The sequence below is a fragment of the Triticum dicoccoides genome, chromosome 4A, assembly GCF_002162155.2.
Source record: "Triticum dicoccoides isolate Atlit2015 ecotype Zavitan chromosome 4A, WEW_v2.0, whole genome shotgun sequence".
Lineage (NCBI taxonomy): Eukaryota > Viridiplantae > Streptophyta > Magnoliopsida > Poales > Poaceae > Triticum > Triticum dicoccoides.
The window spans coordinates 607,821,402-607,832,143 of NC_041386.1; the positions used below are offsets into that span (position 1 = coordinate 607,821,402).

Consider the following 10,742-nt stretch of genomic DNA (forward strand, 5'->3'; position numbering starts at 1 on the left):
CCGCACCTATTTCCGCTCGTGGACCCATCCTCTTACCTAATCTCTGACCATAATTTGACAATTAAGGGCCATTTTTTTTGGGCGCCTTAAAAATAAGTTGTCTCTCCCCGGCTTAAAATATAAGCCGCTCCTCAAGTTTGTTGAGACCTTTAAATTATCTATCTCATAACTAGTTTAGAAGCCCTAATAAATAAGAGAGACGGCTTTTGGAACAAGTTGGGGCGGATGCGGCTTATTTTTTAAGGTGCCGAATAAACTGGCCCTAAGTTCTTGACAGTAATGCTATAAGGATTGTAGCATAGCTGGTTTGCTCTCGGAGAAATAAGATTTACAAATATGGTTGATTTTACTCTCCATACAAGGCATCAATAAATGAGCGTACCCAATAAGATACTATCAACACAACTGTAGCAAATCTTCTCTATAGTGTTCCCTGTCGTGCCCCCGCCCCCCTCTCCCTGTTTTAAGTTTTCCTCCCACCACTGATTTTTTCGCTGATTTTCCTTGAAAAGCGCCTCAACTACCCCACCATATTGACTTACATAACAAAATTATGTTTTCTTTGATAAGCCAATAAATACTTACCAAGCAAATCTTACTTTTTTTAGACATCACATTGATATGCGCATGTAAATTACGGGACTAGAATATGAATATCTATACCTCGTTGCAACGCACGCCAGTTATCTGGTACTGTAAAAAAATGTAGCAAATTGTACAAATTTGATCCTCAAATATTGCAATGTGCAATCTCCATATCACCGGACAATCCATGGATGATAAATTGGCAATGCATTTACAAACTTGTACATCTCATATAGCAACAATGACTTGGTGAGAAGACAACACAACAGTCCTTCCCTCTAAAGTGGACTTGATTGTTTTTGTTTTTGTTTTGTTTCTTTTTAATTTTGAAAAATGTTAACAAGACCTTGTCCAGCAACTTCCGTATCATAGGCATAACATCAGTTGTCATGGTCTTCCTTTGATTTCTAACAAGCATGGCACAATCTGGGGGAAATTGAAAAGGGAGAGAGGTGCAGAAGCAACAAAAATACTGTATAGGAACAGTAGCACAAATTCAGCAGCCTGCATAGCATAGCAATTGATGGCTATGTGATCATGACAAGAAAAGTGTTGATTTACACGTTGTCAGGTTTGTGCTCTATATGTGGCGTTGAGGGTAAAAGTATCTTCCATGCCCTTGTGACCAGTCCTAAGGCGCGCACTTTTCCGTTTCGCCATGGGGAAGCGTGGAATATTCCAGGAGAGGGGTTTTTCATATTTATGGGCCCGGACTGGCTTCAGTGTTATACATTGGTATTGCACTTCACAAACCAATTATTTTGAAAACTGATTGCTCTTTTGTTGCATCTTTCTTGCAAGAGGAACCATTGACAGGTCTCCTCTTATGGATCTTAAAAAGGAGGCTTTGAGCGTTTCAAAGTTTATTAAGGATCTTAAGATCATGAAGATTGATAGGCAGGCTAGGTAGCAGGTATGATGGTGTGCTACAGAACTTCATCATCGCCTCTAATTCGAAGCAAATCATCCGTGATTTTTGACAAAGCTATCAAGGGAGAATGCAAGGGCAATTATTAGTGAGATGAATTATAGAGCTATTTCTTTTAACTGTAATTTTACTTTCGAAGGTAGATGATATATTGGCCAAGTACACACATTGTTTGGATTAGAGAAGGCATGTTTGGTTGTCTGTACCCCATGATCCATTTAGTATCCCACTACTTGTGGAATTTGAGCAATAAAACTTGGTTAAACCCGTAAAGAAACATGAACTTGCATGAGGCTCGAATAAAAGAAAAAGCAATTCTCGTGTTGAGAATTAAGCGGGCCTGGCTATTCGAGCCCAACTTATTGCAGATTTTCCTTTTATCCACATGGCGGGAGGCTTTTCTTTTCTTTTCTTTTCCTTTTCTTCCTCGGCGAACCCAATCCAAACTCCACTCCACTCTTTCTCTTCTATCCGTCCGCCTCCGCCATGGCCACCGCCGCCTCCGCCTCCGCCTTCCTCTTCCACGCCCCGCCGCGCGGCCACCACCACCACCACAAGCCCAAGCCCGCCTCCAGGCCCACCACCACCCTCTGCTCCGCCGCGCCCTCCTCCACGCCGTCCCTCGCCGACCAGCTGGAGCCGCTCTCGCGCACGCTGCTCACGGACAAGCCCACCCCCGCCGCCGACCGCGCGCAGCGCCCCACCCCGGAGCCCACCTGGGTCAACCCCTCCAGGCCGCGCCCCACCGTGCTGTCCCTCCGCCGCCAGCGCCGCCGCCCGGCCGCCTCCCACCCCTCCTCGGCGCCGCTCCAGCCGCTGCTCCGCGACCTGCGCGCGCTCCCGGAGGACGCCGACCTGGCGCCCACCCTCAGCGCCTTCTTCCCGCTCCCGGGCTCCCCGCCCACCTCCTCCGACGCGCTGCTCCTCCTCAACTACCTCCACCCGTCCTGGCGCAAGACGCTCTCCCTCCTCGCCTACCTCCGCGCGCTCCCCGCCGACGCCGGCTTCGCCGTCGACACCATCCTCTTCAACGTCGCCCTCAAGTCGCTCCGCGCCGCGCGCCGCTGGGACGAGGCGGAGCGGCTGGCGCTCGACATGCTCGACTCCGGCGTCCCGCTCGACAACATCACCTACTCCACCCTCATCACCGCCGCCCGCCGCTGCCGCCAGTTCGCCAAGGCCGTCGAGTGGTTCGAGCGCATGTACTCGCCCGGCAGCGCCGTGCTCCCCGACGAGGTCACCTACTCCGCCGTCCTCGACGTCTACGCGCAGCTCCGCATGAAGGAGGAGGTGCTGGCGCTCTTCGACCGCGCCCGCGGCAGCGGCTGGAAGCCCGACCACGTCGCCTTCGCCGTGCTCGCCAAGATGTTCGGCGAGGCCGGCGACTACGACGGCATCCAGTTCGTCTTCAAGGAGATGCGGGAGGTCGGCATCAAGCCCAACATCTTCGTCTACAACGCGCTGCTCGAGGCGCTCGGCAAGACCGGCAAGCCCGGGCTCGCCCGCAACCTGTTCGAGGAAATGACCGCCGAGGGCGTCGAGCCCAACGCGCGCACGCTCACCGCCGTGGCCAAGATCTACGGCCGGGCGCGCTGGGGACGCGACGCGCTCCAGCTCTGGGACCAGATGCGCGAGAGGAAGATCCCCGCCGACAGCATCCTCTGCAACACGCTGCTCAGCATGTGCGCCGACGTGGGGCTCGTGGCCGAGGCCGAGCAGCTCTTCGAGGAGATGAAGGACCCGGACCTCACCGACGTCCCCCAGCCGGACAAGTGGAGCTACACGGCCATGATCAACATCTACGGGAGCATCAAGGACGCCGACCGCGCGCTCCAGCTGTTTGTGGAAATGCTCCAGAGCGGCATAGAGGCCAACATCATGAGCTACACCATCGTGATCCAATGCCTCGGCAAGGCGAACAGGATACGGGACGCCGTGGAGGTGCTCGAGGCGGGGCTGGAGAGGGGCCTCAAGCCCGACGACCGGCTATGCGGGTGCCTGCTCTCCGTCGTCGCACTAAGCAGGGGCGAGGAGACGGAGCTGGTGCTCGGCTGCCTTGAGAAGTTCAATGGAAACCTGGTCAAGCTGATCAGGATGCTCGGGGATGACCAGGTGGGCACCGACGAGCTCAAGGAGCAGCTGAGGGCCGTGCTGAACGCCGCGGAGACCGAGGTGCGCCGGCCCTACTGCAACTGCCTTATCGACATATGCCAGAACCATGGCCTCCCCGCCCGGAGGCCGAGGGAGCTCTTCCGGCTCGCACAGTGCTACGGCCTCTACTCCAAGCTCCACATCAGGAAAGACGACGAGTGGCTGCTAGACCTGCGGTCCCTCTCAGTCGGCGCTGCCAAGACGGCGTTCGACGACTGGATGACGGCCCTCTCAGAGCGCGCCGCGCAGGGCCAGACCCTACCACAGTCCTTCAACGTGTTCACCGGGTCCAGCACCCACAAGTTCGCGCAGGGGCTGGCGAGCGCCTTCGCCGCCCACCTCGAGGAGGCGGCGGCACCGTTCCGTCCCAGCGAGTCCCAGGTCGGCAGCTTCGTCAGCTCCAGGGATGAGCTAGTGCAGTGGCTGCAGACGAGCAGTTCATCGTCTCCGGTCGTGGGATGATTGATGGCTGAACATTGCCACTATGGGTTTTGATGCTGAATGCTCCCAGTCCCAAATGGAGAGGGGAGGTGGACTGAACTGGGCGTGTTGTCTAGTAGACTCATCCTCCAGTCAGTGCAGTGCATGCATTAGTTATTAGGAAGTCAAGTATGATCTCTGATCTCTTCTTAAGGGGTATGCAATGTAGTTCCTCCATACAGAGATACTGTCCAGAAACGATTGATCCGGTTCGTCGTACTTAGTTATGTAGGGTAATATGATTCTGTATGAAAATTTTGAAAAGCAACTTCTCAAATACTAGTACTTACAATTTCACCTTTGTGCAGTTCCTGGCATTGTATGTATTACCTCTGTCCCAGAAAGCTTGTCTTAGATTTGTGTTGATTTGATGACTGCCTCAAAAAAAAAAAAAGAGGGAGAGAGCTTAAGCTTGTGTTGATTTGGTAGTTGATATCTGTCATCAGTCGTAATACCATACAGTAGGCGATCTGTTAATTTCTACTAATATAGGAAAAAATAAATGCAGGTCCTGTACAACTAGTCTAGAGACTGAAAGCAGACTGTGTTTGCCTGCTCCAGTATCTGTTCACAGTCACCTGGTCTGTTGGCCCTTGGAAAGATTTATGGTGCTGCTGCTACTGCTGCCATGCAGGCTGATAGAATGGAAATGGAAGAGGAGCACTGGTCAGTTGTTGAAGGTGATGATTTTTCCACTATTTTTCCTCATGGTAGACATAAAAAGGTTTGTATGATGTTAGGAAAAACATGAGGTGTCTAGTCCCGTGGCTGCAGACGGGCGTCTCGTCGTCGCGGGATGACGACTGAATATAAGCTGCAATGCGTCTGTTGAATGCTCCCAGACCCAAGGTGAGTGAACTGGGTGGGTTAATACTACTACCTAGTGGGCTCACTTGTCAGATTTTGAAATGACACTTGTCAGACACTATCTCACTTGTGTGCACTCCAGGCATTGTATGTATATCTTGCTGATTGGATGTTGTGCTGTCAAGTTTCTTATTGGACTATCGCCGGAAAAGAAAAAGGAAAAGTGTGAGCGGCTTGTGTTTGTTATATCCGCCAGTTGTTGTGGGAAATTTGTGGGCTCTCTAAAAGTAGAGACTGCCCTCTTCAGCCTTGGATATACATACGTATGTTTTTGTAGGGATGCTTCAGTTTCTGTTAGTAGCACTTAGCTGGTGTGTGTGTGTGTGTTGCCCTCTTCAGCCTTGGATTTGGGAGCTGTGACACTCTGTGATGCAGGAAGTGGCTTGAAATGAACATTCCCCAGTATGATTCACCACCACCACCAGGACGACGACGACGATTCCTTGCTGATCGCGGAAGAGGAGCACCGATTAATCGCTCAAGGTGATGTAGTGATATGCTGCTGAAGAGGAACACAGGCTGTGTTTGCTTGCCAACCTGCTTCAGTACCTGTTTTGTTAGGGTTGCTTCAGCATCTGTTGGCACCGAGAGCTGGTGTGTTGCCCTCTTCAGCCTTTGATTCTGGGAGCACGATCGCGGGACCATTGCTGGCCGAACATTTCCGTGACGGGTTTTCTGCTGGCTGTATGGGCCTGGCCTCCGCAGCCTCGCTACTCACAAATGGGCTGGGCCTAGCTCGGTCCGAGTCGCGCGAGTCCACCACAAGTCGCTTCTTCCTCCCACCGGCCACCACAGCCCACACAGACGCGGCAGAGAGAGAGATCGGAGGGGGATCGCCGGGCAGAGATCGGCCGGAGAGGGAGGAGGAAGATGATACTCGCCGTGCTCTTCGCCAACTCCGAGGGAAACATCCTCATCGAGAGGTACGTGCCCTCCCTCCCTCCCTCCCTCATAACCACCCCGAGATCTCGCGCTCGCGAGCCGCGAGATCCGCCGCCTGACGAATCGAATCTCATCTCATCTCATCCCCACGGGGAATCTATCTGCAGGTTCCATGGCGTCCCGGCGGAGGAGCGGCTGCACTGGCGCTCCTTCCTCGTCAAGCTCGGCGCCGAGAACCTCAAGGGGGCCAAGTCCGAGGAGCTCCTCGTCGCCTCCCACAAGTACGCACTCCACTCCACTCCACTCCCATGCAAAATCGATGGGGAATTTTCCAATGGGCACTTCATTTCGTTGCTACTAGTACACACAAATGCTCCACACCAAACCCAACTGCATTCTCATGTCAATTTAGGACTACACTAAGTAGCCAGCATTATGAGCATCACTGCACACATTTCTCTAGAATTCCAAGTAGATCACAGACATTCTTCTGTTTTTTTACATAGGTTCACTGTGTTCAGGAATCAGGAGTAACCAGAGTAGCTACCCAGAATGAGGTACTTACCAGAGATACATCCCATTGAAACGGCAGAATGAGATACTTAACGCCTATCTTCATCAGAGCAGTCCACCGGGAAGGTCAGACCCAAGTGACCCTGAGTAGTTAGTTTTCCACGACGATAATCCATCACTAGTAGACGGCCCAGCTCGGCATGGACTGAGAATTGTCCATCAGTACCTTCCATTACTGAGCCACCGCGTTGATCTTGTTCCAGGCAGTGACGGAGCAAGGCCGAGCGGTCCGTGGGCCGCCCAGCCCATGCTATTTTCTGTAGTGTATACTTCGTTTTGGGCCATGAAACACAATCCCAATAATTATTTTCTACAGTCGGCCCTCCCAACTTTCTGGGCCAAGCTCCGCCACTGGTTCCAGGGACATCGAATGCTTACCTATTTGCGGTCCTGGCAGAAAAACTCATTATGTAAATTCCAAAACACACCATAGTCCAGCTGCATAAAAAGAATTGCAAGCATGGGCTCGTTTCGTTTCAGGCACCAATCAATCAGTTCAGAGATAGATACAGGTGCTAGTCCACCATTACAGACATTCTTGATTTGCTATTGGCATTACTAGCTTTTTAGGGGCCAGGATTTGTATTATTAGCTGTTGATAGCCCAGTAAACTGCAAGAATTCTTAATTAAAATTAACATTTAAGCATCCATACAGTTAACCATATGCTAGAGAATTTGAGCTGCTACAGCATATATGCATCTTGAAGTCCCAGTCCAATGGGTGCCATGATTTCAATCTGAACCAAGCATGTGCAGTTTTAACTCCTCATCCATAAATATCTGATGTGGTGACACTCTCCCAGGTCGGTCTCCATTGTGTATACCATGATCGGGGACATCTGCCTGTACATTGTCGGCAAGGATGAATATGATGAGCTTGCTCGTGAGTGTCATTGAGTTTCAGAAGACATTGCTCTTGTTAAGCGTATCATGTTCCAAAACCTTCATTATCTCACCTCACTTTTGCCTTATGCTTGGCACTACTAATACACTGGCTGTACATTTGTAGTGTCGGAGGTGATCTTCGCTGTTACGTCGGCGGTGAAGGATGTGTGTGCGAAACCACCCACCGAGCGCCTCTTCCTGGACAAGTACGGGAGGATCTGCCTGTGCCTGGACGAGATCGTTTGGCAGGTAAGCTTCGATCTAAGTTGTCTTGCCGTGTGCTAGCAGTTAAACATGCCTTCACCAATCGCCGGGGAGCGACTTGTTTGGTACTCCCAGTAATGGAATACAAAGTGGTTAACCTATCGCTGTCGGAGCGATAACAGTATCTGTCCATTGTGAATCCTTTCTTTGAGCTGCTGTTGATGTGGTGCTCTGTTGTTGCGGATGGTGCGTGCAGGGGTTGCTGGAGAACACGGAGAAGGACAGGGTTCGGAGGCTGATCAGGCTCAAGCCCCCTGTGGAGCCATGATTTTTGCAGTTGAGAGATGGATCCTTCCTGTGTATGTATCGCTTTGCTAGAGCCTGGGTGGTGCTCACAAACACTTGGCACTTGTGTGATTCTTTTGTCCATGGATGTACTGTGTACAACAAGTTGATGGGAATGTGATTTGGTATATGCTTTCAGTTTCATTTCATGGCATGTGGTTCGTATGTAACCCAGTAAAAATTCAAGTTCATTGCCCCTGCTCATGCACAGCCAAAAGCTCATCCACAGAGCTCTCTCTCGTTGCTTCCTTTCTTCCACGTCTCAACAGGAGGGGGCACGTGTCATGGAGCCAAGCTCCCACCCGTCCATCCCATTCCCATGGATGCATGCATGCAGCATCATCCCGTCGCATCCTCAAGCTTCTTCTGTAGCCACCTCGGTTCTCACTCATCCATCTTCCGGCGAGCTTGGTAGCAGGCAGGCGGTCGAGAGAGAGCTAGCCGAGAGAGAGACCTGCCGGCCGGCCGGAGACGATGGATCTGGTGAACGGCGTGCTCAACTGGGCGGCGATGCCCGCCATGGTCACCACCCTCCTGCTCTTCTACCCGCCCTACTACCTCTTCAAGCTCTGCTACTCCTTCCTCTCCTACCTCTTCCCCGACGACCTCAAGCGCAAGGTCGTCCTCATCACCGGCGCCTCCTCCGGCATCGGCGAGGTCACTACCCACTCCTTTCCCTTCTCTGCTTCTTCTTGCTTGTTACAGAATCGTCAGATGCTTTCAGTCCAACTTTCCTCTGCTTCTTATGCTACTCTGATCTTCTACTTGTCATAGTGTACTGAATATACTCCACACATGAGCATATTAACTCCAAACAAACTTGGGATCTTCTCTTCTCCATGCAGCAACTGGCCTACCAGTACGCCACCAAGGGGGCATGCCTCGCCCTGGTCGCCAGGAGGGAGTGGAGCCTCCGGCAAGTTGCCGACCGCGCCTTCGAGCTCGGCGCGCCGGATGTCATCATTCTCCCCGGCGACGTCGCAGACCCCGACGACTGCAACAGATTCGTTCAGGCCGCGGTCGACCACTTCGGCCGATGTAAGTCAGCCACTCTCCGTTACAACTCACCTGGTTTAACATATTTCTTCCACAAGCAGTCATTCATTTGGGAGTAAGATACTAACTACGTACTTGACATTTACACTTGCGTTGTGTTGATTAATTGCAGTGGACCATCTTGTGTGCAACGCTGGCATTGCAAGCGTAGGCGCTTTTCAGGAGATTCCCGATGTCACTAACTACAGCTCTCAGCTTGTAAGTGACATGCATGATTCATTGCGCCTTGATTCAGCGACGTTGTCGTAACATAGACTCCCATGAGCGTCAAAGTAACATTTTGTTTCCAGGATGTGAACTTCTGGGGCGCAGTTCAGTCCACTTTTGCTGCTCTACCTCATCTTAAAAGGACCCGAGGGAGGATCGTGGTCACCGCCTCCGCAACCGGATGGAACCCCGTTCCGTGCATGGTTTTCTATAATGTATACTCCCTCCGTTCGTAAATATAAGTTTTTATAGAGATTCCACCAAGTGACTACGTAGTACTACCTAACTTGGTTTATTTCATCATTTAAGTGAAGGAATCGGTTACGATGAATCGAGTCATTGGTACTACTACTACTACTACTACTCATGTTTGTTTCCGTTTTAGGCTGCCAATGCCGCACTGATTAACTTCTTCGAGACGCTGCGGTCGGAGCTTGGCAGTGAAGTTGGCATCACGATAGTGACGCCCGGGTGGATCGAGTCCGAGATGTCCAAAGGAAAGTTTCTGAAGGAGGACGGCGGCGTGGAGGTTGATCAAGAATATCGAGATGTGAGGACACTTGCTACCGCTCACGCTCACACTTTTCTACGTTTAAGCTAAATTTCTGTTACAGCAATCAAACAGTTTTAACATAGAAATCAATTGATTGTGATCATCTGCCATCTGGAATTATGGGCACAAGAAGATATGGAAAATAGTTACCAAATTAAGTTTGCCACGTAATACTTGCAGCAAGTAAGTTCAATGACATCTTACTTATATACTATTATCTGACCATGTGGGCATGTGGCCCTTGCTTATTTTCTAGGCTCAAATCGGCCTCTTCCCAGTGGAGTACGCCAAGAAGTGCGCGAGGGCCATGGTGCAGGCAGCTCGCCAAGGCGACCGCTACCTCACCGTGCCGTCCTGGTTCGGAACAATGTACCTGTGGAGGGTGTTTGCGCCGGAGGTCGTCGAGTTCTGCTACCGCCTCCTGTACATGCACGGCCATGGTGGCGGCGACCAGACCGATGCGCCGAGCAAGACGATGGCCCAGGGTGGCACCCCTCCTCGCTGAGCTCTTCAGACGTCAAGAACGACTAGAAACTTACTATAGTTCGCATCCTTTGATCGACGTGGATCCTAGCTGTGTTGTGCATGCAGGCTCGTTTGTTCTCTAATAAGAGCATCTCTAGTGGATGGTGTATATGGAGGTGGATGCTAAATTTACACTATCAAGATCAAAAAAGCCTTCCCAGTGGATCGTGTATCACGTCGTGCACATATACACGTCGCTACCACGAGCGTACCTGGCGTGGGAGTAAAGACGACCGAGCCACGCTCGTGGGCTCGCGCTCCCGCTCCCAGGACCGAAAAAAAGACTCCCGCTCCCGCTCCCGTTCCTCTCCGGCCGCCTCCCCAAGGTCGCCGTCGCCCCTCTCCGGTCGCTGTCGCGTCTCCTCTCCAGCCGCTGCCCAAGGTACCCATTTTTCCCTTCCTCGCGAGCGGGAGCAGAGGGGCGGCGTGGGGCGGCGTGGAGCAGAGGGGCGAGCGGGAGCAGAGGGAGCAGAGGAGCGGTGGGGGGGAGGGGGGAGATG

At 51.9% G+C, this 10,742-nt stretch overlaps 1 pseudogene; it reads left to right on the plus strand.

The window, feature by feature from the left end:
• Nucleotides 1-1,970: 1,970 nt before the first annotated feature.
• On the plus strand, nucleotides 1,971-10,248 carry LOC119283790 (annotated as a pseudogene).
• The last annotated feature ends 494 nt before the right edge of the window (nucleotides 10,249-10,742 follow it).